This window comes from Chiloscyllium plagiosum, unplaced genomic scaffold (genome assembly GCF_037043375.1).
Source record: "Chiloscyllium plagiosum isolate Xiang-an unplaced genomic scaffold, Cpla_swu_hap1 HiC_scaffold_27, whole genome shotgun sequence".
NCBI classification, from domain to species: Eukaryota; Metazoa; Chordata; class Chondrichthyes; order Orectolobiformes; family Hemiscylliidae; genus Chiloscyllium; species Chiloscyllium plagiosum.
In genome coordinates, this window is record NW_028270165.1 from 55,108,247 (window position 1) to 55,135,187 (window position 26,941).

Genomic DNA, 26,941 nt, shown 5'->3' on the forward strand with positions numbered 1-26,941 from the left:
GAACGCTCTCCATTAACAGTTATTCACCCTCCCACACGGATCGTTATTCACTCCTTTGTCCCTCCTATTGTTCTCTCTCTGAGCTGGCGGGAAAGAGAGCAATGTACACTGGAGACTCTGAGCCAGCTGAAACTTGCTCAGTGTGAAATACATTCTACTTTGCTCCAAGAATTGCAAGCAGCAAAGAGTTTCCAGAACATCTGCTTGTCATTCACGTCGGAACCGGCGTGGCGAATTACTGCAGGGAAGGCACGAAACCGCAAGGCATGCGTTTCAACTTTATCAGCTCATTGGCATCTCAGAGAAGTGGTTTTGCGGTTCAGTTCATAGGAAACCAACGAAGAACAGGAGAAGACCACTCAGACCTCCAAAAGCCCGTCACTTGAACGGTGTGAGTTTCGCCATACTATATGGTATGATACGGGGCATTCAGACAGTCAGGAAGTCTTTTGAAAGGCAAGATGCCAAACGGAGTCCCATCGCTCAAGGAGACAGTGAACAATAGCAGAGGATGGTTTCGATCCATGCTGGGTTATGGGCCCAGCACGCTCCCGCTGCGCCACTCTGCTCTTATGCGCAGTTCCGTTTTCCACAGGTCCCTTTAGCCTTTCGTCTGACGAGACTGTTGTCAAAGATCTCCACTGCTGTCGTCTTATATGGTGTTGCGCAGACGTATGGAGGCTGTGTAAATATAAACTTTTTCTAACTTCCCACATTCTGTTGGTCGAACTGTGATTTCACTCTGAATAGACGCCATGCGGCCCACCTTCGCTCTGCTGGGTCGACACAGTAAGTAAACGTGGGTCTCTATTCGTATCATTCTCTTGCCTTCTCCATGTAATTCTGCACATTGTTACTTTAAACATGACCACCGAATTCCCGTTTGCGTCTCATGAATCTGCCTCTTTGTCAGTGTCAGTTAGGGATTTACTGACCCCAATCACTCCCTGTACGAAAGCGTTCTCCCTAATGTCACTTTTGGTTCTTTTCCTCATGACTTTAAATCTCCGCCGAATCGTTGCCGATCCTTTCAGGCGTGGGAGCATTTTGACTACATTACTTTCTCTGTCTCGACTTCGCGTAACTTGGAAAGCTTCAATGGGGCCAGATTTCAAACTTCGGATCTCCGAAGAGAGCTATCCCAAATTTCCAATCCACCCTCATCGCTGACATCCCTCAAACACCGCAACCTCCAATCATTACACTTCGCTGCTTTCTGTCCCATTGGTTCTCCAGGGAGCCCAACCTCGTTTAACGAACGTACTTTTTGAGAAAATGGAAGAGGCACTTTTGCACAAGGCATAAACCGCGGGCTCGTCCGGGATTTGAACCCGGGACCTCTCGCAAATCTACGTCGACGAAGACCCAAAGCGAGAATCATACCCCTAGACCAACGAGCCAGACAGCAAGCGCGCTTCCACCCCACCCCCCGCTCTACCTCTTGAACCAGCTGAGTCTTGCTCAGAGTGAAGTATAGTTGACATTGAACAGGCTGGGGCTGTTTTCTCTGCAACGTCGGAGGCTGAAGGGTGACTTTATGGAGGTTTACAAAATTATGAGGGGCATGGATAGGATAAATAGGCAAAGTCTTTTCCCTGGGGTCGGGGAGTCAAGAACTAGAGGGCATAGATTTAGGGTGAGAGGGGAAAGATATAAAAGAGACCTAAGCGGCAACATTTTCACGCAGAGGGTAGTGCGTGCATGGAATGAGCTGCCAGAGAAAGTGGCGGAGGCTGGTACAAATGCAACATTTAAGTGGCGTTTGGATGGATATATGAATAGGAAGGGTTTGGAGGTATATGGGCCGGGTGCTGGCAGGTGGGACTAGATTGGGGTGGGATATCTGGTCGGCATGGACGGGTTGGACCGAAGGGTCTGTTTCCATGCTGTACATCTCTATGACTCTATGAACAGCTGCTTCTCATTCTGTCTCTGAGCTGCCGTTTGCCCGTCCCCAGGAACAGGGCCCTCTCTACTGGCAGAAAATTAAACCGTTTTCTTTCTAAACTTTTCTCTGACACCGGACTGACCAGTGACAAGCATTACCCTCCTCAACATAGGGTACAGAGAACAGGAGAAGACCCCGCAGACCTCCACGAGTGTGTCATCTCAACTGTGCATTTTGGGCCAGTATATCAATGTGAAATATTTACGTCGAAGATTTTTGGAAAGCAGATGAGAAGGCGAGGTGCACAACAAGCTGCTAAAGACAACATTGAGTGAATAGGAAAGATGGTTTCCCTTCTGGGTTATGCTCCCATCACGCACCGGCAGACATATCACCCACAAGCAAATATTAACTCTGTCTAAATTGCCACATTCTGTTTTTGCGAACCGTGATTTCACTCAGAAGCACAATTTACTCGCTCCCTCCTGAATATCCTTCCAGACTCGAACATACCTTCCAGGTGAAGCAGCACTTCACCTGCACATTTGCCGCAACCTAGTCTCCTGCATTCGCCGCTCATAGTGTCGTGTCCCCAACCGAGCATGAAGTATAATCTGGATGACTGCTTCGCAGAACACCTCGGTTCTGCCCGCAAAAAACGGACCTGAGCTTCTGCTTTCCTGCCACTTTAACACGCCACCCTGTTCCCTGGCCAAAATCTCTGTCTCAGGCTTGCAGCAGTGCTCCAGCAAAGCTCAGCTCCAGATGGAAGAACAACGCCTCATATTCCACTTCAAAACCCTACAGCCCTCCGGTCTTCAAGATCGAGTTGCACGATTTTAGGGCCTGAAATCCCCCATATCCTTGACCCCTACCACACACATACGAGTCCCTTGTTATCACATAGTCTGCTACGACACACTACTTATTGTTAGCCACGAACGCTCTCCATTAACAGTTATTCACCCTCCCACACGGATCGTTATTCACTCCTTTGTCCCTCCTATTGTTCTCTCTCTGAGCTGGCGGGAAAGAGAGCAATGTACACTGGAGACTCTGAGCCAGCTGAAACTTGCTCAGTGTGAAATACATTCTACTTTGCTCCAAGAATTGCAAGCAGCAAAGAGTTTCCAGAACATCTGCTTGTCATTCACGTCGGAACCGGCGTGGCGAATTACTGCAGGGAAGGCACGAAACCGCAAGGCATGCGTTTCAACTTTATCAGCTCATTGGCATCTCAGAGAAGTGGTTTTGCGGTTCAGTTCATAGGAAACCAACGAAGAACAGGAGAAGACCACTCAGACCTCCAAAAGCCCGTCACTTGAACGGTGTGAGTTTCGCCATACTATATGGTATGATACGGGGCATTCAGACAGTCAGGAAGTCTTTTGAAAGGCAAGATGCCAAACGGAGTCCCATCGCTCAAGGAGACAGTGAACAATAGCAGAGGATGGTTTCGATCCATGCTGGGTTATGGGCCCAGCACGCTCCCGCTGCGCCACTCTGCTCTTATGCGCAGTTCCGTTTTCCACAGGTCCCTTTAGCCTTTCGTCTGACGAGACTGTTGTCAAAGATCTCCACTGCTGTCGTCTTATATGGTGTTGCGCAGACGTATGGAGGCTGTGTAAATATAAACTTTTTCTAACTTCCCACATTCTGTTGGTCGAACTGTGATTTCACTCTGAATAGACGCCATGCGGCCCACCTTCGCTCTGCTGGGTCGACACAGTAAGTAAACGTGGGTCTCTATTCGTATCATTCTCTTGCCTTCTCCATGTAATTCTGCACATTGTTACTTTAAACATGACCACCGAATTCCCGTTTGCGTCTCATGAATCTGCCTCTTTGTCAGTGTCAGTTAGGGATTTACTGACCCCAATCACTCCCTGTACGAAAGCGTTCTCCCTAATGTCACTTTTGGTTCTTTTCCTCATGACTTTAAATCTCCGCCGAATCGTTGCCGATCCTTTCAGGCGTGGGAGCATTTTGACTACATTACTTTCTCTGTCTCGACTTCGCGTAACTTGGAAAGCTTCAATGGGGCCAGATTTCAAACTTCGGATCTCCGAAGAGAGCTATCCCAAATTTCCAAACCACCCTCATCGCTGACATCCCTCAAACACCGCAACCTCCAATCATTACACTTCGCTGCTTTCTGTCCCATTGGTTCTCCAGGGAGCCCAACCTCGTTTAACGAACGTACTTTTTGAGAAAATGGAAGAGGCACTTTTGCACAAGGCATAAACCGCGGGCTCGTCCGGGATTTGAACCCGGGACCTCTCGAAAATCTACGTCGACGAAGACCCAAAGCGAGAATCATACCCCTAGACCAACGAGCCAGACAGCAAGCGTGCTTCCACCCCACCCCCCGCTCTACCTCTTGAACCAGCTGAGTCTTGCTCAGAGTGAAGTATAGTTGACATTGAACAGGCTGGGGCTGTTTTCTCTGCAACGTCGGAGGCTGAAGGGTGACTTTATGGAGGTTTACAAAATTATGAGGGGCATGGATAGGATAAATAGGCAAAGTCTTTTCCCTGGGGTCGGGGAGTCAAGAACTAGAGGGCATAGATTTAGGGTGAGAGGGGAAAGATATAAAAGAGACCTAAGCGGCAACATTTTCACGCAGAGGGTAGTGCGTGCATGGAATGAGCTGCCAGAGAAAGTGGCGGAGGCTGGTACAAATGCAACATTTAAGTGGCGTTTGGATGGATATATGAATAGGAAGGGTTTGGAGGTATATGGGCCGGGTGCTGGCAGGTGGGACTAGATTGGGGTGGGATATCTGGTCGGCATGGACGGGTTGGACCGAAGGGTCTGTTTCCATGCTGTACATCTCTATGACTCTATGAACAGCTGCTTCTCATTCTGTCTCTGAGCTGCCGTTTGCCCGTCCCCAGGAACAGGGCCCTCTCTACTGGCAGAAATTTAAACCGTTTTCTTTCTAAACTTTTCTCTGACACCGGACTGACCAGTGACAAGCATTACCCTCCTCAACATAGGGTACAGAGAACAGGAGAAGACCCCGCAGACCTCCACGAGTGTGTCATCTCAACTGTGCATTTTGGGCCAGTATATCAATGTGAAATATTTACGTCGAAGATTTTTGGAAAGCAGATGAGAAGGCGAGGTGCACAACAAGCTGCTAAAGACAACATTGAGTGAATAGGAAAGATGGTTTCCCTTCTGGGTTATGCTCCCATCACGCACCGGCAGACATATCACCCACAAGCAAATATTAACTCTGTCTAAATTGCCACATTCTGTTTTTGCGAACCGTGATTTCACTCAGAAGCACAATTTACCCGCTCCCTCCTGAATATCCTTCCAGACTCGAACATACCTTCCAGGTGAAGCAGCACTTCACCTGCACATTTGCCGCAACCTAGTCTCCTGCATTCGCCGCTCATAGTGTCGTGTCCCCAACCGAGCATGAAGTATAATCTGGATGACTGCTTCGCAGAACACCTCGGTTCTGCCCGCAAAAAACGGACCTGAGCTTCTGCTTTCCTGCCACTTTAACACGCCACCCTGTTCCCTGGCCAAAATCTCTGTCTCAGGCTTGCAGCAGTGCTCCAGCAAAGCTCAGCTCCAGATGGAAGAACAACGCCTCATATTCCACTTCAAAACCCTACAGCCCTCCGGTCTTCAAGATCGAGTTGCACGATTTTAGGGCCTGAAATCCCCCATATCCTTGACCCCTACCACACACATACGAGTCCCTTGTTATCACATAGTCTGCTACGACACACTACTTATTGTTAGCCACGAACGCTCTCCATTAACAGTTATTCACCCTCCCACACGGATCGTTATTCACTCCTTTGTCCCTCCTATTGTTCTCTCTCTGAGCTGGCGGGAAAGAGAGCAATGTACACTGGAGACTCTGAGCCAGCTGAAACTTGCTCAGTGTGAAATACATTCTACTTTGCTCCAAGAATTGCAAGCAGCAAAGAGTTTCCAGAACATCTGCTTGTCATTCACGTCGGAACCGGCGTGGCGAATTACTGCAGGGAAGGCACGAAACCGCAAGGCATGCGTTTCAACTTTATCAGCTCATTGGCATCTCAGAGAAGTGGTTTTGCGGTTCAGTTCATAGGAAACCAACGAAGAACAGGAGAAGACCACTCAGACCTCCAAAAGCCCGTCACTTGAACGGTGTGAGTTTCGCCATACTATATGGTATGATACGGGGCATTCAGACAGTCTTTTGAAAGGCAAGATGCCAAACGGAGTCCCATCGCTCAAGGAGACAGTGAACAATAGCAGAGGATGGTTTCGATCCATCGACCTCTGGGTTATGGGCCCAGCACGCTCCCGCTGCGCCACTGTGCTCTTATGCACAGTTCCGTTTTCCACAGGTCCCTTTAGCCTTTCGTCTGACGAGACTGTTGTCAAAGATCTCCACTGCTGTCGTCTTATATGGTGTTGCGCAGACGTATGGAGGCTGTGTAAATATAAACTTTTTCTAACTTCCCACATTCTGTTGGTCGAACTGTGATTTCACTCTGAATAGACGCCATGCGGCCCACCTTCGCTCTGCTGGGTCGACACAGTAAGTAAACGTGGGTCTCTATTCGTATCATTCTCTTGCCTTCTCCATGTAATTCTGCACATTGTTACTTTAAACATGACCACCGAATTCCCGTTTGCGTCTCATGAATCTGCCTCTTTGTCAGTGTCAGTTAGGGATTTACTGACCCCAATCACTCCCTGTACGAAAGCGTTCTCCCTAATGTCACTTTTGGTTCTTTTCCTCATGACTTTAAATCTCCGCCGAATCGTTGCCGATCCTTTCAGGCGTGGGAGCATTTTGACTACATTACTTTCTCTGTCTCGACTTCGCGTAACTTGGAAAGCTTCAATGGGGCCAGATTTCAAACTTCGGATCTCCGAAGAGAGCTATCCCAAATTTCCAATCCACCCTCATCGCTGACATCCCTCAAACACCGCAACCTCCAATCATGACACTTCGCTGCTTTCTGTCCCATTGGTTCTCCAGGGAGCCCAACCTCGTTTAACGAACGTACTTTTTGAGAAAATGGAAGAGGCACTTTTGCACAAGGCATAAACCGCGGGCTCGTCCGGGATTTGAACCCGGGACCTCTCGCAAATCTACGTCGACGAAGACCCAAAGCGAGAATCATACCCCTAGACCAACGAGCCAGACAGCAAGCGCGCTTCCACCCCACCCCCCGCTCTACCTCTTGAACCAGCTGAGTCTTGCTCAGAGTGAAGTATAGTTGACATTGAACAGGCTGGGGCTGTTTTCTCTGCAACGTCGGAGGCTGAAGGGTGACTTTATGGAGGTTTACAAAATTATGAGGGGCATGGATAGGATAAATAGGCAAAGTCTTTTCCCTGGGGTCGGGGAGTCAAGAACTAGAGGGCATAGATTTAGGGTGAGAGGGGAAAGATATAAAAGAGACCTAAGCGGCAACATTTTCACGCAGAGGGTAGTGCGTGCATGGAATGAGCTGCCAGAGAAAGTGGCGGAGGCTGGTACAAATGCAACATTTAAGTGGCGTTTGGATGGATATATGAATAGGAAGGGTTTGGAGGTATATGGGCCGGGTGCTGGCAGGTGGGACTAGATTGGGGTGGGATATCTGGTCGGCATGGACGGGTTGGACCGAAGGGTCTGTTTCCATGCTGTACATCTCTATGACTCTATGAACAGCTGCTTCTCATTCTGTCTCTGAGCTGCCGTTTGCCCGTCCCCAGGAACAGGGCCCTCTCTACTGGCAGAAAATTAAACCGTTTTCTTTCTAAACTTTTCTCTGACACCGGACTGACCAGTGACAAGCATTACCCTCCTCAACATAGGGTACAGAGAACAGGAGAAGACCCCGCAGACCTCCACGAGTGTGTCATCTCAACTGTGCATTTTGGGCCAGTATATCAATGTGAAATATTTACGTCGAAGATTTTTGGAAAGCAGATGAGAAGGCGAGGTGCACAACAAGCTGCTAAAGACAACATTGAGTGAATAGGAAAGATGGTTTCCCTTCTGGGTTATGCTCCCATCACGCACCGGCAGACATATCACCCACAAGCAAATATTAACTCTGTCTAAATTGCCACATTCTGTTTTTGCGAACCGTGATTTCACTCAGAAGCACAATTTACTCGCTCCCTCCTGAATATCCTTCCAGACTCGAACATACCTTCCAGGTGAAGCAGCACTTCACCTGCACATTTGCCGCAACCTAGTCTCCTGCATTCGCCGCTCATAGTGTCGTGTCCCCAACCGAGCATGAAGTATAATCTGGATGACTGCTTCGCAGAACACCTCGGTTCTGCCCGCAAAAAACGGACCTGAGCTTCTGCTTTCCTGCCACTTTAACACGCCACCCTGTTCCCTGGCCAAAATCTCTGTCTCAGGCTTGCAGCAGTGCTCCAGCAAAGCTCAGCTCCAGATGGAAGAACAACGCCTCATATTCCACTTCAAAACCCTACAGCCCTCCGGTCTTCAAGATCGAGTTGCACGATTTTAGGGCCTGAAATCCCCCATATCCTTGACCCCTACCACACACATACGAGTCCCTTGTTATCACATAGTCTGCTACGACACACTACTTATTGTTAGCCACGAACGCTCTCCATTAACAGTTATTCACCCTCCCACACGGATCGTTATTCACTCCTTTGTCCCTCCTATTGTTCTCTCTCTGAGCTGGCGGGAAAGAGAGCAATGTACACTGGAGACTCTGAGCCAGCTGAAACTTGCTCAGTGTGAAATACATTCTACTTTGCTCCAAGAATTGCAAGCAGCAAAGAGTTTCCAGAACATCTGCTTGTCATTCACGTCGGAACCGGCGTGGCGAATTACTGCAGGGAAGGCACGAAACCGCAAGGCATGCGTTTCAACTTTATCAGCTCATTGGCATCTCAGAGAAGTGGTTTTGCGGTTCAGTTCATAGGAAACCAACGAAGAACAGGAGAAGACCACTCAGACCTCCAAAAGCCCGTCACTTGAACGGTGTGAGTTTCGCCATACTATATGGTATGATACGGGGCATTCAGACAGTCAGGAAGTCTTTTGAAAGGCAAGATGCCAAACGGAGTCCCATCGCTCAAGGAGACAGTGAACAATAGCAGAGGATGGTTTCGATCCATCGACCTCTGGGTTATGGGCCCAGCACGCTCCCGCTGCGCCACTCTGCTCTTATGGACAGTTCCGTTTTCCACAGGTCCCTTTAGCCTTTCGTCTGACGAGACTGTTGTCAAAGATCTCCACTGCTGTCGTCTTATGTGGTGTTGCGCAGACGTATGGAGGCTGTGTAAATATAAACTTTTTCTAACTTCCCACATTCTGTTGGTCGAACTGTGATTTCACTCTGAATAGACGCCATGCGGCCCACCTTCGCTCTGCTGGGTCGACACAGTAAGTAAACGTGGGTCTCTATTCGTATCATTCTCTTGCCTTCTCCATGTAATTCTGCACATTGTTACTTTAAACATGACCACCGAATTCCCGTTTGCGTCTCATGAATCTGCCTCTTTGTCAGTGTCAGTTAGGGATTTACTGACCCCAATCACTCCCTGTACGAAAGCGTTCTCCCGAATGTCACTTTTGGTTCTTTTCCTCATGACTTTAAATCTCCGCCGAATCGTTGCCGATCCTTTCAGGCGTGGGAGCATTTTGACTGCATTACTTTCTCTGTCTCGACTTCGCGTAACTTGGAAAGCTTCAATGGGGCCAGATTTCAAACTTCGGATCTCCGAAGAGAGCTATCCCAAATTTCCAATCCACCCTCATCGCTGACATCCCTCAAACACCGCAACCTCCAATCATTACACTTCGCTGCTTTCTGTCCCATTGGTTCTCCAGGGAGCCCAACCTCGTTTAACGAACGTACTTTTTGAGAAAATGGAAGAGGCACTTTTGCACAAGGCATAAACCGCGGGCTCGTCCGGGATTTGAACCCGGGACCTCTCGCAAATCTACGTCGACGAAGACCCAAAGCGAGAATCATACCCCTAGACCAACGAGCCAGACAGCAAGCGCGCTTCCACCCCACCCCCCGCTCTACCTCTTGAACCAGCTGAGTCTTGCTCAGAGTGAAGTATAGTTGACATTGAACAGGCTGGGGCTGTTTTCTCTGCAACGTCGGAGGCTGAAGGGTGACTTTATGGAGGTTTACAAAATTATGAGGGGCATGGATAGGATAAATAGGCAAAGTCTTTTCCCTGGGGCCGGGGAGTCAAGAACTAGAGGGCATAGATTTAGGGTGAGAGGGGAAAGATATAAAAGAGACCTAAGCGGCAACATTTTCACGCAGAGGGTAGTGCGTGCATGGAATGAGCTGCCAGAGAAAGTGGCGGAGGCTGGTACAAATGCAACATTTAAGTGGCGTTTGGATGGATATATGAATAGGAAGGGTTTGGAGGTATATGGGCCGGGTGCTGGCAGGTGGGACTAGATTGGGGTGGGATATCTGGTCGGCATGGACGGGTTGGACCGAAGGGTCTGTTTCCATGCTGTACATCTCTATGACTCTATGAACAGCTGCTTCTCATTCTGTCTCTGAGCTGCCGTTTGCCCGTCCCCAGGAACAGGGCCCTCTCTACTGGCAGAAAATTAAACCGTTTTCTTTCTAAACTTTTCTCTGACACCGGACTGACCAGTGACAAGCATTACCCTCCTCAACATAGGGTACAGAGAACAGGAGAAGACCCCGCAGACCTCCACGAGTGTGTCATCTCAACTGTGCATTTTGGGCCAGTATATCAATGTGAAATATTTACGTCGAAGATTTTTGGAAAGCAGATGAGAAGGCGAGGTGCACAACAAGCTGCTAAAGACAACATTGAGTGAATAGGAAAGATGGTTTCCCTTCTGGGTTATGCTCCCATCACGCACCGGCAGACATATCACCCACAAGCAAATATTAACTCTGTCTAAATTGCCACATTCTGTTTTTGCGAACCGTGATTTCACTCAGAAGCACAATTTACTCGCTCCCTCCTGAATATCCTTCCAGACTCGAACATACCTTCCAGGTGAAGCAGCACTTCACCTGCACATTTGCCGCAACCTAGTCTCCTGCATTCGCCGCTCATAGTGTCGTGTCCCCAACCGAGCATGAAGTATAATCTGGATGACTGCTTCGCAGAACACCTCGGTTCTGCCCGCAAAAAACGGACCTGAGCTTCTGCTTTCCTGCCACTTTAACACGCCACCCTGTTCCCTGGCCAAAATCTCTGTCTCAGGCTTGCAGCAGTGCTCCAGCAAAGCTCAGCTCCAGATGGAAGAACAACGCCTCATATTCCACTTCAAAACCCTACAGCCCTCCGGTCTTCAAGATCGAGTTGCACGATTTTAGGGCCTGAAATCCCCCATATCCTTGACCCCTACCACACACATACGAGTCCCTTGTTATCACATAGTCTGCTACGACACACTACTTATTGTTAGCCACGAACGCTCTCCATTAACAGTTATTCACCCTCCCACACGGATCGTTATTCACTCCTTTGTCCCTCCTATTGTTCTCTCTCTGAGCTGGCGGGAAAGAGAGCAATGTACACTGGAGACTCTGAGCCAGCTGAAACTTGCTCAGTGTGAAATACATTCTACTTTGCTCCAAGAATTGCAAGCAGCAAAGAGTTTCCAGGACATCTGCTTGTCATTCACGTCGGAACCGGCGTGGCGAATTACTGCAGGGAAGGCACGAAACCGCAAGGCATGCGTTTCAACTTTATCAGCTCATTGGCATCTCAGAGAAGTGGTTTTGCGGTTCAGTTCATAGGAAACCACCGAAGAACAGGAGAAGACCACTCAGACCTCCAAAAGCCCGTCACTTGAACGGTGTGAGTTTCGCCATACTATATGGTATGATACGGGGCATTCAGACAGTCAGGAAGTCTTTTGAAAGGCAAGATGCCAAACGGAGTCCCATCGCAAAGGCAAGTCGCTCAAGGAGACAGTGAACAATAGCAGAGGATGGTTTCGATCCATCGACCTCTGGGTTATGGGCCCAGCACGCTCCCGCTGCGCCACTCTGCTCTTATGCACAGTTCCGTTTTCCACAGGTCCCTTTAGCCTTTCGTCTGACGAGACTGTTGTCAAAGATCTCCACTGCTGTCGTCTTATATGGTGTTGCGCAGACGTATGGAGGCTGTGTAAATATAAACTTTTTCTAACTTCCCACATTCTGTTGGTCGAACTGTGATTTCACTCTGAATAGACGCCATGCGGCCCACCTTCGCTCTGCTGGGTCGACACAGTAAGTAAACGTGGGTCTCTATTCGTATCATTCTCTTGCCTTCTCCATGTAATTCTGCACATTGTTACTTTAAACATGACCACCGAATTCCCGTTTGCGTCTCATGAATCTGCCTCTTTGTCAGTGTCAGTTAGGGATTTACTGACCCCAATCACTCCCTGTACGAAAGCGTTCTCTCTAATGTCACTTTTGGTTCTTTTCCTCATGACTTTAAATCTCCGCCGAATCGTTGCCGATCCTTTCAGGCGTGGGAGCATTTTGACTACATTACTTTCTCTGTCTCGACTTCGCGTAACTTGGAAAGCTTCAATGGGGCCAGATTTCAAACTTCGGATCTCCGAAGAGAGCTATCCCAAATTTCCAATCCACCCTCATCGCTGACATCCCTCAAACACCGCAACCTCCAATCATTACACTTCGCTGCTTTCTGTCCCATTGGTTCTCCAGGGAGCCCAACCTCGTTTAACGAACGTACTTTTTGAGAAAATGGAAGAGGCACTTTTGCACAAGGCATAAACCGCGGGCTCGTCCGGGATTTGAACCCGGGACCTCTCGCAAATCTACGTCGACGAAGACCCAAAGCGAGAATCATACCCCTAGACCAACGAGCCAGACAGCAAGCGCGCTTCCACCCCACCCCCCGCTCTACCTCTTGAACCAGCTGAGTCTTGCTCAGAGTGAAGTATAGTTGACATTGAACAGGCTGGGGCTGTTTTCTCTGCAACGTCGGAGGCTGAAGGGTGACTTTATGGAGGTTTACAAAATTATGAGGGGCATGGATAGGATAAATAGGCAAAGTCTTTTCCCTGGGGTCGGGGAGTCAAGAACTAGAGGGCATAGATTTAGGGTGAGAGGGGAAAGATATAAAAGAGACCTAAGCGGCAACATTTTCACGCAGAGGGTAGTGCGTGCATGGAATGAGCTGCCAGAGAAAGTGGCGGAGGCTGGTACAAATGCAACATTTAAGTGGCGTTTGGATGGATATATGAATAGGAAGGGTTTGGAGGTATATGGGCCGGGTGCTGGCAGGTGGGACTAGATTGGGGTGGGATATCTGGTCGGCATGGACGGGTTGGACCGAAGGGTCTGTTTCCATGCTGTACATCTCTATGACTCTATGAACAGCTGCTTCTCATTCTGTCTCTGAGCTGCCGTTTGCCCGTCCCCAGGAACAGGGCCCTCTCTACTGGCAGAAAATTAAACCGTTTTCTTTCTAAACTTTTCTCTGACACCGGACTGACCAGTGACAAGCATTACCCTCCTCAACATAGGGTACAGAGAACAGGAGAAGACCCCGCAGACCTCCACGAGTGTGTCATCTCAACTGTGCATTTTGGGCCAGTATATCAATGTGAAATATTTACGTCGAAGATTTTTGGAAAGCAGATGAGAAGGCGAGGTGCACAACAAGCTGCTAAAGACAACATTGAGTGAATAGGAAAGATGGTTTCCCTTCTGGGTTATGCTTCCATCACGCACCGGCAGACATATCACCCACAAGCAAATATTAACTCTGTCTAAATTGCCACATTCTGTTTTTGCGGACCGTGATTTCACTCAGAAGCACAATTTACCCGCTCCCTCCTGAATATCCTTCCAGACTCGAACATACCTTCCAGGTGAAGCAGCACTTCACCTGCACATTTGCCGCAACCTAGTCTCCTGCATTCGCCGCTCATAGTGTCGTGTCCCCAACCGAGCATGAAGTATAATCTGGATGACTGCTTCGCAGAACACCTCGGTTCTGCCCGCAAAAAACGGACCTGAGCTTCTGCTTTCCTGCCACTTTAACACGCCACCCTGTTCCCTGGCCAAAATCTCTGTCTCAGGCTTGCAGCAGTGCTCCAGCAAAGCTCAGCTCCAGATGGAAGAACAACGCCTCATATTCCACTTCAAAACCCTACAGCCCTCCGGTCTTCAAGATCGAGTTGCACGATTTTAGGGCCTGAAATCCCCCATATCCTTGACCCCTACCACACACATACGAGTCCCTTGTTATCACATAGTCTGCTACGACACACTACTTATTGTTAGCCACGAACGCTCTCCATTAACAGTTATTCACCCTCCCACACGGATCGTTATTCACTCCTTTGTCCCTCCTATTGTTCTCTCTCTGAGCTGGCGGGAAAGAGAGCAATGTACACTGGAGACTCTGAGCCAGCTGAAACTTGCTCAGTGTGAAATACATTCTACTTTGCTCCAAGAATTGCAAGCAGCAAAGAGTTTCCAGAACATCTGCTTGTCATTCACGTCGGAACCGGCGTGGCGAATTACTGCAGGGAAGGCACGAGTTTCAACTTTATCAGCTCATTGGCATCTCAGAGAAGTGGTTTTGCGGTTCAGTTCATAGGAAACCACCGAAGAACAGGAGAAGACCACTCAGACCTCCAAAAGCCCGTCACTTGAACGGTGTGAGTTTCGCCATACTATATGGTATGATACGGGGCATTCAGACAGTCAGGAAGTCTTTTGAAAGGCAAGATGCCAAACGGAGTCCCATCGCTCAAGGAGACAGTGAACAATAGCAGAGGATGGTTTCGATCCATCGACCGCTGGGTTATGGTCCCAGCACGCTCCCGCTGCGCCACTCTGCTCTTATGCACAGTTCCGTTTTCCACAGGTCCCTTTAGCCTTTCGTCTGACGAGACTGTTGTCAAAGATCTCCACTGCTGTCGTCTTATATGGTGTTGCGCAGACGTATGGAGGCTGTGTAAATATAAACTTTTTCTAACTTCCCTCATTCTGTTGGTCGAACTGTGATTTCACTCTGAATAGACGCCATGCGGCCCACCTTCGCTCTGCTGGTTCGACACAGTAAGTAAACGTGGGTCTCTATTCGTATCATTCTCTTGCCTTCTCCATGTAATTCTGCACATTGTTACTTTAAACATGACCACCGAATTCCCGTTTGCGTCTCATGAATCTGCCTCTTTGTCAGTGTCAGTTAGGGATTTACTGACCCCAATCACTCCCTGTACGAAAGCGTTCTCCCTAATGTCACTTTTGGTTCTTTTCCTCATGACTTTAAATCTCTGCCGAATCGTTGCCGATCCTTTCAGGCGTGGGAGCATTTTGACTACATTACTTTCTCTGTCTCGACTTCGCGTAACTTGGAAAGCTTCAATGGGGCCAGATTTCAAACTTCGGATCTCCGAAGAGAGCTATCCCAAATTTCCAATCCACCCTCATCGCTGACATCCCTCAAACACCGCAACCTCCAATCATTACACTTCGCTGCTTTCTGTCCCATTGGTTCTCCAGGGAGCCCAACCTCGTTTAACGAACGTACTTTTTGAGAAAATGGAAGAGGCACTTTTGCACAAGGCATAAACCGCGGGCTCGTCCGGGATTTGAACCCGGGACCTCTCGCAAATCTACGTCGACGAAGACCCAAAGCGAGAATCATACCCCTAGACCAACGAGCCAGACAGCAAGTGCGCTTCCACCCCACCCCCCGCTCTACCTCTTGAACCAGCTGAGTCTTGCTCAGAGTGAAGTATAGTTGACATTGAACAGGCTGGGGCTGTTTTCTCTGCAACGTCGGAGGCTGAAGGGTGACTTTATGGAGGTTTACAAAATTATGAGGGGCATGGATAGGATAAATAGGCAAAGTCTTTTCCCTGGGGTCGGGGAGTCAAGAACTAGAGGGCATAGATTTAGGGTGAGAGGGGAAAGATATAAAAGAGACCTAAGCGGCAACATTTTCACGCAGAGGGTAGTGCGTGCATGGAATGAGCTGCCAGAGAAAGTGGCGGAGGCTGGTACAAATGCAACATTTAAGTGGCGTTTGGATGGATATATGAATAGGAAGGGTTTGGAGGTATATGGGCCGGGTGCTGGCAGGTGGGACTAGATTGGGGTGGGATATCTGGTCGGCATGGACGGGTTGGACCGAAGGGTCTGTTTCCATGCTGTACATCTCTATGACTCTATGAACAGCTGCTTCTCATTCTGTCTCTGAGCTGCCGTTTGCCCGTCCCCAGGAACAGGGCCCTCTCTACTGGCAGAAAATTAAACCGTTTTCTTTCTAAACTTTTCTCTGACACCGGACTGACCAGTGACAAGCATTACCCTCCTCAACATAGGGTACAGAGAACAGGAGAAGACCCCGCAGACCTCCACGAGTGTGTCATCTCAACTGTGCATTTTGGGCCAGTATATCAATGTGAAATATTTACGTCGAAGATTTTTGGAAAGCAGATGAGAAGGCGAGGTGCACAACAAGCTGCTAAAGACAACATTGAGTGAATAGGAAAGATGGTTTCCCTTCTGGGTTATGCTCCCATCACGCACCGGCAGACATATCACCCACAAGCAAATATTAACTCTGTCTAAATTGCCACATTCTGTTTTTGCGAACCGTGATTTCACTCAGAAGCACAATTTACCCGCTCCCTCCTGAATATCCTTCCAGACTCGAACATACCTTCCAGGTGAAGCAGCACTTCACCTGCACATTTGCCGCAACCTAGTCTCCTGCATTCGCCGCTCATAGTGTCGTGTCCCCAACCGAGCATGAAGTATAATCTGGATGACTGCTTCGCAGAACACCTCGGTTCTGCCCGCAAAAAACGGACCTGAGCTTCTGCTTTCCTGCCACTTTAACACGCCACCCTGTTCCCTGGCCAAAATCTCTGTCTCAGGCTTGCAGCAGTGCTCCAGCAAAGCTCAGCTCCAGATGGAAGAACAACGCCTCATATTCCACTTCAAAACCCTACAGCCCTCCGGTCTTCAAGATCGAGTTGCACGATTTTAGGGCCTGAAATCCCCCATATCCTTGACCCCTACCACACACATACGAGTCCCTTGTTATCACATAGTCTGCTACGACACACTACTTATTGTTAGCCACGAACGCTCTCCATTAACAGTTATTCACCCTCCCACACGGATCGTTATTCACTCCTTTGTCCCTCCTATTGTTCTCTCTCTGAGCTGGCGGGAAAGAGAGCAATGTACACTGGAGACTCTGAGCCAGCTGAAACTTGCTCAGTGTGAAATACATTCTACTTTGCTCCAAGAATTGCAAGCAGCAAAGAGTTTCCAGAACATCTGCTTGTCATTCACGTCGGAACCGGCGTGGCGAATTACTGCAGGGAAGGCACGAAACCGCAAGGCATGCGTTTCAACTTTATCAGCTCATTGGCATCTCAGAGTAGTGGTTTTGCGGTTCAGTTCATAGGAAACCACCGAAGAACAGGAGAAGACCACTCAGACCTCCAAAAGCCCGTCACTTGAACGGTGTGAGTTTCGCCATACTATATGGTATGATACGGGGCATTCAGACAGTCAGGAAGTCTTTTGAAAGGCAAGATGCCAAACGGAGTCCCATCGCAAAGGCAAGTCGCTCAAGGAGACAGTGAACAATAGCAGAGGATGGTTTCGATCCATCGACCTCTGGGTTATGGGCCCAGCACGCTCCCGCTGCGCCACTCTGCTCTTATGCACAGTTCCGTTTTCCACAGGTCCCTTTAGCCTTTCGTCTGACGAGACTGTTGTCAAAGATCTCCACTGCTGTCGTCTTATATGGTGTTGCGCAGACGTATGGAGGCTGTGTAAATATAAACTTTTTCTAACTTCCCACATTCTGTTGGTCGAACTGTGATTTCACTCTGAATAGACGCCATGCGGCCCACCTTCGCTCTGCTGGGTCGACACAGTAAGTAAACGTGGGTCTCTATTCGTATCATTCTCTTGCCTTCTCCATGTAATTCTGCACATTGTTACTTTAAACATGACCACCGAATTCCCGTTTGCGTCTCATGAATCTGCCTCTTTGTCAGTGTCAGTTAGGGATTTACTGACCCCAATCACTCCCTGTACGAAAGCGTTCTCCCTAATGTCACTTTTGGTTCTTTTCCTCATGACTTTAAATCTCCGCCGAATCGTTGCCGATCCTTTCAGGCGTGGGAGCATTTTGACTACATTACTTTCTCTGTCTCGACTTCGCGTAACTTGGAAAGCTTCAATGGGGCCAGATTTCAAACTTCGGATCTCCGAAGAGAGCTATCCCAAATTTCCAATCCACCCTCATCGCTGACATCCCTCAAACACCGCAACCTCCAATCATTACACTTCGCTGCTTTCTGTCCCATTGGTTCTCCAGGGAGCCCAACCTCGTTTAACGAACGTACTTTTTGAGAAAATGGAAGAGGCACTTTTGCACAAGGCATAAACCGCGGGCTCGTCCGGGATTTGAACCCGGGACCTCTCGCAAATCTACGTCGACGAAGACCCAAAGCGAGAATCATACCCCTAGACCAACGAGCCAGACAGCAAGCGCGCTTCCACCCCACCCCCCGCTCTACCTCTTGAACCAGCTGAGTCTTGCTCAGAGTGAAGTATAGTTGACATTGAACAGGCTGGGGCTGTTTTCTCTGCAACGTCGGAGGCTGAAGGGTGACTTTATGGAGGTTTACAAAATTATGAGGGGCATGGATAGGATAAATAGGCAAAGTCTTTTCCCTGGGGTCGGGGAGTCAAGAACTAGAGGGCATAGATTTAGGGTGAGAGGGGAAAGATATAAAAGAGACCTAAGCGGCAACATTTTCACGCAGAGGGTAGTGCGTGCATGGAATGAGCTGCCAGAGAAAGTGGCGGAGGCTGGTACAAATGCAACATTTAAGTGGCGTTTGGATGGATATATGAATAGGAAGGGTTTGGAGGTATATGGGCCGGGTGCTGGCAGGTGGGACTAGATTGGGGTGGGATATCTGGTCGGCATGGACGGGTTGGACCGAAGGGTCTGTTTCCATGCTGTACATCTCTATGACTCTATGAACAGCTGCTTCTCATTCTGTCTCTGAGCTGCCGTTTGCCCGTCCCCAGGAACAGGGCCCTCTCTACTGGCAGAAAATTAAACCGTTTTCTTTCTAAACTTTTCTCTGACACCGGACTGACCAGTGACAAGCATTACCCTCCTCAACATAGGGTACAGAGAACAGGAGAAGACCCCGCAGACCTCCACGAGTGTGTCATCTCAACTGTGCATTTTGGGCCAGTATATCAATGTGAAATATTTACGTCGAAGATTTTTGGAAAGCAGATGAGAAGGCGAGGTGCACAACAAGCTGCTAAAGACAACATTGAGTGAATAGGAAAGATGGTTTCCCTTCTGGGTTATGCTCCCATCACGCACCGGCAGACATATCACCCACAAGCAAATATTAACTCTGTCTAAATTGCCACAGTCTGTTTTTGCGAACCGTGATTTCACTCAGAAGCACAATTTACCCGCTCCCTCCTGAATATCCTTCCAGACTCGAACATACCTTCCAGGTGAAGCAGCACTTCACCTGCACATTTGCCGCAACCTAGTCTCCTGCATTCGCCGCTCATAGTGTCGTGTCCCCAACCGAGCATGAAGTATAATCTGGATGACTGCTTCGCAGAACACCTCGGTTCTGCCCGCAAAAAACGGACCTGAGCTTCTGCTTTCCTGCCACTTTAACACGCCACCCTGTTCCCTGGCCAAAATCTCTGTCTCAGGCTTGCAGCAGTGCTCCAGCAAAGCTCAGCTCCAGATGGAAGAACAACGCCTCATATTCCACTTCAAAACCCTACAGCCCTCCGGTCTTCAAGATCGAGTTGCACGATTTTAGGGCCTGAAATCCCCCATATCCTTGACCCCTACCACACACATACGAGTCCCTTGTTATCACATAGTCTGCTACGACACACTACTTATTGTTAGCCACGAACGCTCTCCATTAACAGTTATTCACCCTCCCACACGGATCGTTATTCACTCCTTTGTCCCTCCTATTGTTCTCTCTCTGAGCTGGCGGGAAAGAGAGCAATGTACACTGGAGACTCTGAGCCAGCTGAAACTTGCTCAGTGTGAAATACATTCTACTTTGCTCCAAGAATTGCAAGCAGCAAAGAGTTTCCAGAACATCTGCTTGTCATTCACGTCGGAACCGGCGTGGCGAATTACTGCAGGGAAGGCACGAAACCGCAAGGCATGCGTTTCAACTTTATCAGCTCATTGGCATCTCAGAGAAGTGGTTTTGCGGTTCAGTTCATAGGAAACCAACGAAGAACAGGAGAAGACCACTCAGACCTCCAAAAGCCCGTCACTTGAACGGTGTGAGTTTCGCCATACTATATGGTATGATACGGGGCATTCAGACAGTCAGGAAGTCTTTTGAAAGGCAAGATGCCAAACGGAGTCCCATCGCAAAGGCAAGTCGCTCAAGGAGACAGTGAACAATAGCAGAGGATGGTTTCGATCCATCGACCGCTGGGTTATGGGCCCAGCACGCTCCCGCTGCGCCACTCTGCTCTTATGCACAATTCCGTTTTCCACAGGTCCCTTTAGCCTTTCGTCTGACGAGACTGTTGTCAAAGATCTCCACTGCTGTCGTCTTATATGGTGTTGCGCAGACGTATGGAGGCTGTGTAAATATAAACTTTTTCTAACTTCCCACATTCTGTTGGTCGAACTGTGATTTCACTCTGAATAGACGCCATGCGGCCCACCTTCGCTCTGCTGGGTCGACACAGTAAGTAAACGTGGGTCTCTATTCGTATCATTCTCTTGCCTTCTCCATGTAATTCTGCACATTGTTACTTTAAACATGACCACCGAATTCCCGTTTGCGTCTCATGAATCTGCCTCTTTGTCAGTGTCAGTTAGGGATTTACTGACCCCAATCACTCCCTGTACGAAAGCGTTCTCCCTAATGTCACTTTTGGTTCTTTTCCTCATGACTTTAAATCTCCGCCGAATCGTTGCCGATCCTTTCAGGCGTGGGAGCATTTTGACTACATTACTTTCTCTGTCTCGACTTCGCGTAACTTGGAAAGCTTCAATGGGGCCAGATTTCAAACTTCGGATCTCCGAAGAGAGCTATCCCAAATTTCCAAACCACCCTCATCGCTGACATCCCTCAAACACCGCAACCTCCAATCATTACACTTCGCTGCTTTCTGTCCCATTGGTTCTCCAGGGAGCCCAACCTCGTTTAACGAACGTACTTTTTGAGAAAATGGAAGAGGCACTTTTGCACAAGGCATAAACCGCGGGCTCGTCCGGGATTTGAACCCGGGACCTCTCGCAAATCTACGTCGACGAAGACCCAAAGCGAGAATCATACCCCTAGACCAACGAGCCAGACAGCAAGCGCGCTTCCACCCCACCCCCCGCTCTACCTCTTGAACCAGCTGAGTCTTGCTCAGAGTGAAGTATAGTTGACATTGAACAGGCTGGGGCTGTTTTCTCTGCAACGTCGGAGGCTGAAGGGTGACTTTATGGAGGTTTACAAAATTATGAGGGGCATGGATAGGATAAATAGGCAAAGTCTTTTCCCTGGGGTCGGGGAGTCAAGAACTAGAGGGCATAGATTTAGGGTGAGAGGGGAAAGATATAAAAGAGACCTAAGCGGCAACATTTTCACGCAGAGGGTAGTGCGTGCATGGAATGAGCTGCCAGAGAAAGTGGCGGAGGCTGGTACAAATGCAACATTTAAGTGGCGTTTGGATGGATATATGAATAGGAAGGGTTTGGAGGTATATGGGCCGGGTGCTGGCAGGTGGGACTAGATTGGGGTGGGATATCTGGTCGGCATGGACGGGTTGGACCGAAGGGTCTGTTTCCATGCTGTACATCTCTATGACTCTATGAACAGCTGCTTCTCATTCTGTCTCTGAGCTGCCGTTTGCCCGTCCCCAGGAACAGGGCCCTCTCTACTGGCAGAAAATTAAACCGTTTTCTTTCTAAACTTTTCTCTGACACCGGACTGACCAGTGACAAGCATTACCCTCCTCAACATAGGGTACAGAGAACAGGAGAAGACCCCGCAGACCTCCACGAGTGTGTCATCTCAACTGTGCATTTTGGGCCAGTATATCAATGTGAAATATTTACGTCGAAGATTTTTGGAAAGCAGATGAGAAGGCGAGGTGCACAACAAGCTGCTAAAGACAACATTGAGTGAATAGGAAAGATGGTTTCCCTTCTGGGTTATGCTTCCATCACGCACCGGCAGACATATCACCCACAAGCAAATATTAACTCTGTCTAAATTGCCACATTCTGTTTTTGCGAACCGTGATTTCACTCAGAAGCACAATTTACCCGCTCCCTCCTGAATATCCTTCCAGACTCGAACATACCTTCCAGGTGAAGCAGCACTTCACCTGCACATTTGCCGCAACCTAGTCTCCTGCATTCGCCGCTCATAGTGTCGTGTCCCCAACCGAGCATGAAGTATAATCTGGATGACTGCTTCGCAGAACACCTCGGTTCTGCCCGCAAAAAACGGACCTGAGCTTCTGCTTTCCTGCCACTTTAACACGCCACCCTGTTCCCTGGCCAAAATCTCTGTCTCAGGCTTGCAGCAGTGCTCCAGCAAAGCTCAGCTCCAGATGGAAGAACAACGCCTCATATTCCACTTCAAAACCCTACAGCCCTCCGGTCTTCAAGATCGAGTTGCACGATTTTAGGGCCTGAAATCCCCCATATCCTTGACCCCTACCACACACATACGAGTCCCTTGTTATCACATAGTCTGCTACGACACACTACTTATTGTTAGCCACGAACGCTCTCCATTAACAGTTATTCACCCTCCCACACGGATCGTTATTCACTCCTTTGTCCCTCCTATTGTTCTCTCTCTGAGCTGGCGGGAAAGAGAGCAATGTACACTGGAGACTCTGAGCCAGCTGAAACTTGCTCAGTGTGAAATACATTCTACTTTGCTCCAAGAATTGCAAGCAGCAAAGAGTTTCCAGAACATCTGCTTGTCATTCACGTCGGAACCGGCGTGGCGAATTACTGCAGGGAAGGCACGAAACCGCAAGGCATGCGTTTCAACTTTATCAGCTCATTGGCATCTCAGAGAAGTGGTTTTGCGGTTCAGTTCATAGGAAACCACCGAAGAACAGGAGAAGACCACTCAGACCTCCAAAAGCCCGTCACTTGAACGGTGTGAGTTTCGCCATACTATATGGTATGATACGGGGCATTCAGACAGTCAGGAAGTCTTTTGAAAGGCAAGATGCCAAACGGAGTCCCATCGCAAAGGCAAGTCGCTCAAGGAGACAGTGAACAATAGCAGAGGATGGTTTCGATCCATCGACCTCTGGGTTATGGGCCCAGCACGCTCCCGCTGCGCCACTCTGCTCTTATGCACAGTTCCGTTTTCCACAGGTCCCTTTAGCCTTTCGTCTGACGAGACTGTTGTCAAAGATCTCCACTGCTGTCGTCTTATATGGTGTTGCGCAGACGTATGGAGGCTGTGTAAATATAAACTTTTTCTAACTTCCCACATTCTGTTGGTCGAACTGTGATTTCACTCTGAATAGACGCCATGCGGCCCACCTTCGCTCTGCTGGGTCGACACAGTAAGTAAACGTGGGTCTCTATTCGTATCATTCTCTTGCCTTCTCCATGTAATTCTGCACATTGTTACTTTAAACATGACCACCGAATTCCCGTTTGCGTCTCATGAATCTGCCTCTTTGTCAGTGTCAGTTAGGGATTTACTGACCCCAATCACTCCCTGTACGAAAGCGTTCTCCCTAATGTCACTTTTGGTTCTTTTCCTCATGACTTTAAATCTCCGCCGAATCGTTGCCGATCCTTTCAGGCGTGGGAGCATTTTGACTACATTACTTTCTCTGTCTCGACTTCGCGTAACTTGGAAAGCTTCAATGGGGCCAGATTTCAAACTTCGGATCTCCGAAGAGAGCTATCCCAAATTTCCAATCCACCCTCATCGCTGACATCCCTCAAACACCGCAACCTCCAATCATTACACTTCGCTGCTTTCTGTCCCATTGGTTCTCCAGGGAGCCCAACCTCGTTTAACGAACGTACTTTTTGAGAAAATGGAAGAGGCACTTTTGCACAAGGCATAAACCGCGGGCTCGTCCGGGATTTGAACCCGGGACCTCTCGCAAATCTACGTCGACGAAGACCCAAAGCGAGAATCATACCCCTAGACCAACGAGCCAGACAGCAAGCGCGCTTCCACCCCACCCCCCGCTCTACCTCTTGAACCAGCTGAGTCTTGCTCAGAGTGAAGTATAGTTGACATTGAACAGGCTGGGGCTGTTTTCTCTGCAACGTCGGAGGCTGAAGGGTGACTTTATGGAGGTTTACAAAATTATGAGGGGCATGGATAGGATAAATAGGCAAAGTCTTTTCCCTGGGGTCGGGGAGTCAAGAACTAGAGGGCATAGATTTAGGGTGAGAGGGGAAAGATATAAAAGAGACCTAAGCGGCAACATTTTCACGCAGAGGGTAGTGCGTGCATGGAATGAGCTGCCAGAGAAAGTGGCGGAGGCTGGTACAAATGCAACATTTAAGTGGCGTTTGGATGGATATATGAATAGGAAGGGTTTGGAGGTATATGGGCCGGGTGCTGGCAGGTGGGACTAGATTGGGGTGGGATATCTGGTCGGCATGGACGGGTTGGACCGAAGGGTCTGTTTCCATGCTGTACATCTCTATGACTCTATGAACAGCTGCTTCTCATTCTGTCTCTGAGCTGCCGTTTGCCCGTCCCCAGGAACAGGGCCCTCTCTACTGGCAGAAAATTAAACCGTTTTCTTTCTAAACTTTTCTCTGACACCGGACTGACCAGTGACAAGCATTACCCTCCTCAACATAGGGTACAGAGAACAGGAGAAGACCCCGCAGACCTCCACGAGTGTGTCATCTCAACTGTGCATTTTGGGCCAGTATATCAATGTGAAATATTTACGTCGAAGATTTTTGGAAAGCAGATGAGAAGGCGAGGTGCACAACAAGCTGCTAAAGACAACATTGAGTGAATAGGAAAGATGGTTTCCCTTCTGGGTTATGCTCCCATCACGCACCGGCAGACATATCACCCACAAGCAAATATTAACTCTGTCTAAATTGCCACATTCTGTTTTTGCGAACCGTGATTTCACTCAGAAGCACAATTTACCCGCTCCCTCCTGAATATCCTTCCAGACTCGAACATACCTTCCAGGTGAAGCAGCACTTCACCTGCACATTTGCCGCAACCTAGTCTCCTGCATTCGCCGCTCATAGTGTCGTGTCCCCAACCGAGCATGAAGTATAATCTGGATGACTGCTTCGCAGAACACCTCGGTTCTGCCCGCAAAAAACGGACCTGAGCTTCTGCTTTCCTGCCACTTTAACACGCCACCCTGTTCCCTGGCCAAAATCTCTGTCTCAGGCTTGCAGCAGTGCTCCAGCAAAGCTCAGCTCCAGATGGAAGAACAACGCCTCATATTCCACTTCAAAACCCTACAGCCCTCCGGTCTTCAAGATCGAGTTGCACGATTTTAGGGCCTGAAATCCCCCATATCCTTGACCCCTACCACACACATACGAGTCCCTTGTTATCACATAGTCTGCTACGACACACTACTTATTGTTAGCCACGAACGCTCTCCATTAACAGTTATTCACCCTCCCACACGGATCGTTATTCACTCCTTTGTCCCTCCTATTGTTCTCTCTCTGAGCTGGCGGGAAAGAGAGCAATGTACACTGGAGACTCTGAGCCAGCTGAAACTTGCTCAGTGTGAAATACATTCTACTTTGCTCCAAGAATTGCAAGCAGCAAAGAGTTTCCAGAACATCTGCTTGTCATTCACGTCGGAACCGGCGTGGCGAATTACTGCAGGGAAGGCACGAAACCGCAAGGCATGCGTTTCAACTTTATCAGCTCATTGGCATCTCAGAGAAGTGGTTTTGCGGTTCAGTTCATAGGAAACCACCGAAGAACAGGAGAAGACCACTCAGACCTCCAAAAGCCCGTCACTTGAACGGTGTGAGTTTCGCCATACTATATGGTATGATACGGGGCATTCAGACAGTCTTTTGAAAGGCAAGATGCCAAACGGAGTCCCATCGCTCAAGGAGACAGTGAACAATAGCAGAGGATGGTTTCGATCCATCGACCTCTGGGTTATGGGCCCAGCACGCTCCCGCTGCGCCACTCTGCTCTTATGCACAGTTCCGTTTTCCACAGGTCCCTTTAGCCTTTCGTCTGACGAGACTGTTGTCAAAGATCTCCACTGCTGTCGTCTTATATGGTGTTGCGCAGACGTATGGAGGCTGTGTAAATATAAACTTTTTCTAACTTCCCACATTCTGTTGGTCGAACTGTGATTTCACTCTGAATAGACGCCATGCGGCCCACCTTCGCTCTGCTGGGTCGACACAGTAAGTAAACGTGGGTCTCTATTCGTATCATTCTCTTGCCTTCTCCATGTAATTCTGCACATTGTTACTTTAAACATGACCACCGAATTCCCGTTTGCGTCTCATGAATCTGCCTCTTTGTCAGTGTCAGTTAGGGATTTACTGACCCCAATCACTCCCTGTACGAAAGCGTTCTCCCTAATGTCACTTTTGGTTCTTTTCCTCATGACTTTAAATCTCCGCCGAATCGTTGCCGATCCTTTCAGGCGTGGGAGCATTTTGACTACATTACTTTCTCTGTCTCGACTTCGCGTAACTTGGAAAGCTTCAATGGGGCCAGATTTCAAACTTCGGATCTCCGAAGAGAGCTATCCCAAATTTCCAATCCACCCTCATCGCTGACATCCCTCAAACACCGCAACCTCCAATCATTACACTTCGCTGCTTTCTGTCCCATTGGTTCTCCAGGGAGCCCAACCTCGTTTAACGAACGTACTTTTTGAGAAAATGGAAGAGGCACTTTTGCACAAGGCATAAACCGCGGGCTCGTCCGGGATTTGAACCCGGGACCTCTCGCAAATCTACGTCGACGAAGACCCAAAGCGAGAATCATACCCCTAGACCAACGAGCCAGACAGCAAGCGCGCTTCCACCCCACCCCCCGCTCTA

General features: G+C 48.9%; 1 protein-coding gene and 10 non-coding genes across 11 annotated transcripts in view; 1 reads left to right on the forward strand and 10 right to left on the reverse strand.

Moving 5' to 3' along the window:
* Positions 1-26,941, forward strand: part of LOC148144133 (uncharacterized) — a 278,667-nt gene that overhangs the window by 115,223 nt on the left and 136,503 nt on the right.
* trnap-ugg (transfer RNA proline (anticodon UGG)) lies at positions 1,311-1,400 on the reverse strand. Its single transcript is given in 2 exon segments — positions 1,311-1,346; positions 1,365-1,400. It is a non-coding gene; the product is annotated as a tRNA-Pro (tRNA).
* On the reverse strand, positions 4,138-4,227 carry trnap-ugg (transfer RNA proline (anticodon UGG)). The gene is given in 2 exon segments: positions 4,138-4,173; positions 4,192-4,227. It is a non-coding gene; the product is annotated as a tRNA-Pro (tRNA).
* trnap-ugg (transfer RNA proline (anticodon UGG)) lies at positions 6,962-7,051 on the reverse strand. The gene is given in 2 exon segments: positions 6,962-6,997; positions 7,016-7,051. It is a non-coding gene; the product is annotated as a tRNA-Pro (tRNA).
* On the reverse strand, positions 9,794-9,883 carry trnap-ugg (transfer RNA proline (anticodon UGG)). Its single transcript is given in 2 exon segments — positions 9,794-9,829; positions 9,848-9,883. It is a non-coding gene; the product is annotated as a tRNA-Pro (tRNA).
* On the reverse strand, positions 12,639-12,728 carry trnap-ugg (transfer RNA proline (anticodon UGG)). Its single transcript is given in 2 exon segments — positions 12,639-12,674; positions 12,693-12,728. It is a non-coding gene; the product is annotated as a tRNA-Pro (tRNA).
* Positions 15,456-15,545, reverse strand: trnap-ugg (transfer RNA proline (anticodon UGG)). Its single transcript is given in 2 exon segments — positions 15,456-15,491; positions 15,510-15,545. It is a non-coding gene; the product is annotated as a tRNA-Pro (tRNA).
* Positions 18,301-18,390, reverse strand: trnap-ugg (transfer RNA proline (anticodon UGG)). The gene is given in 2 exon segments: positions 18,301-18,336; positions 18,355-18,390. It is a non-coding gene; the product is annotated as a tRNA-Pro (tRNA).
* trnap-ugg (transfer RNA proline (anticodon UGG)) lies at positions 21,146-21,235 on the reverse strand. Its single transcript is given in 2 exon segments — positions 21,146-21,181; positions 21,200-21,235. It is a non-coding gene; the product is annotated as a tRNA-Pro (tRNA).
* trnap-ugg (transfer RNA proline (anticodon UGG)) lies at positions 23,991-24,080 on the reverse strand. The gene is given in 2 exon segments: positions 23,991-24,026; positions 24,045-24,080. It is a non-coding gene; the product is annotated as a tRNA-Pro (tRNA).
* Positions 26,815-26,904, reverse strand: trnap-ugg (transfer RNA proline (anticodon UGG)). Its single transcript is given in 2 exon segments — positions 26,815-26,850; positions 26,869-26,904. It is a non-coding gene; the product is annotated as a tRNA-Pro (tRNA).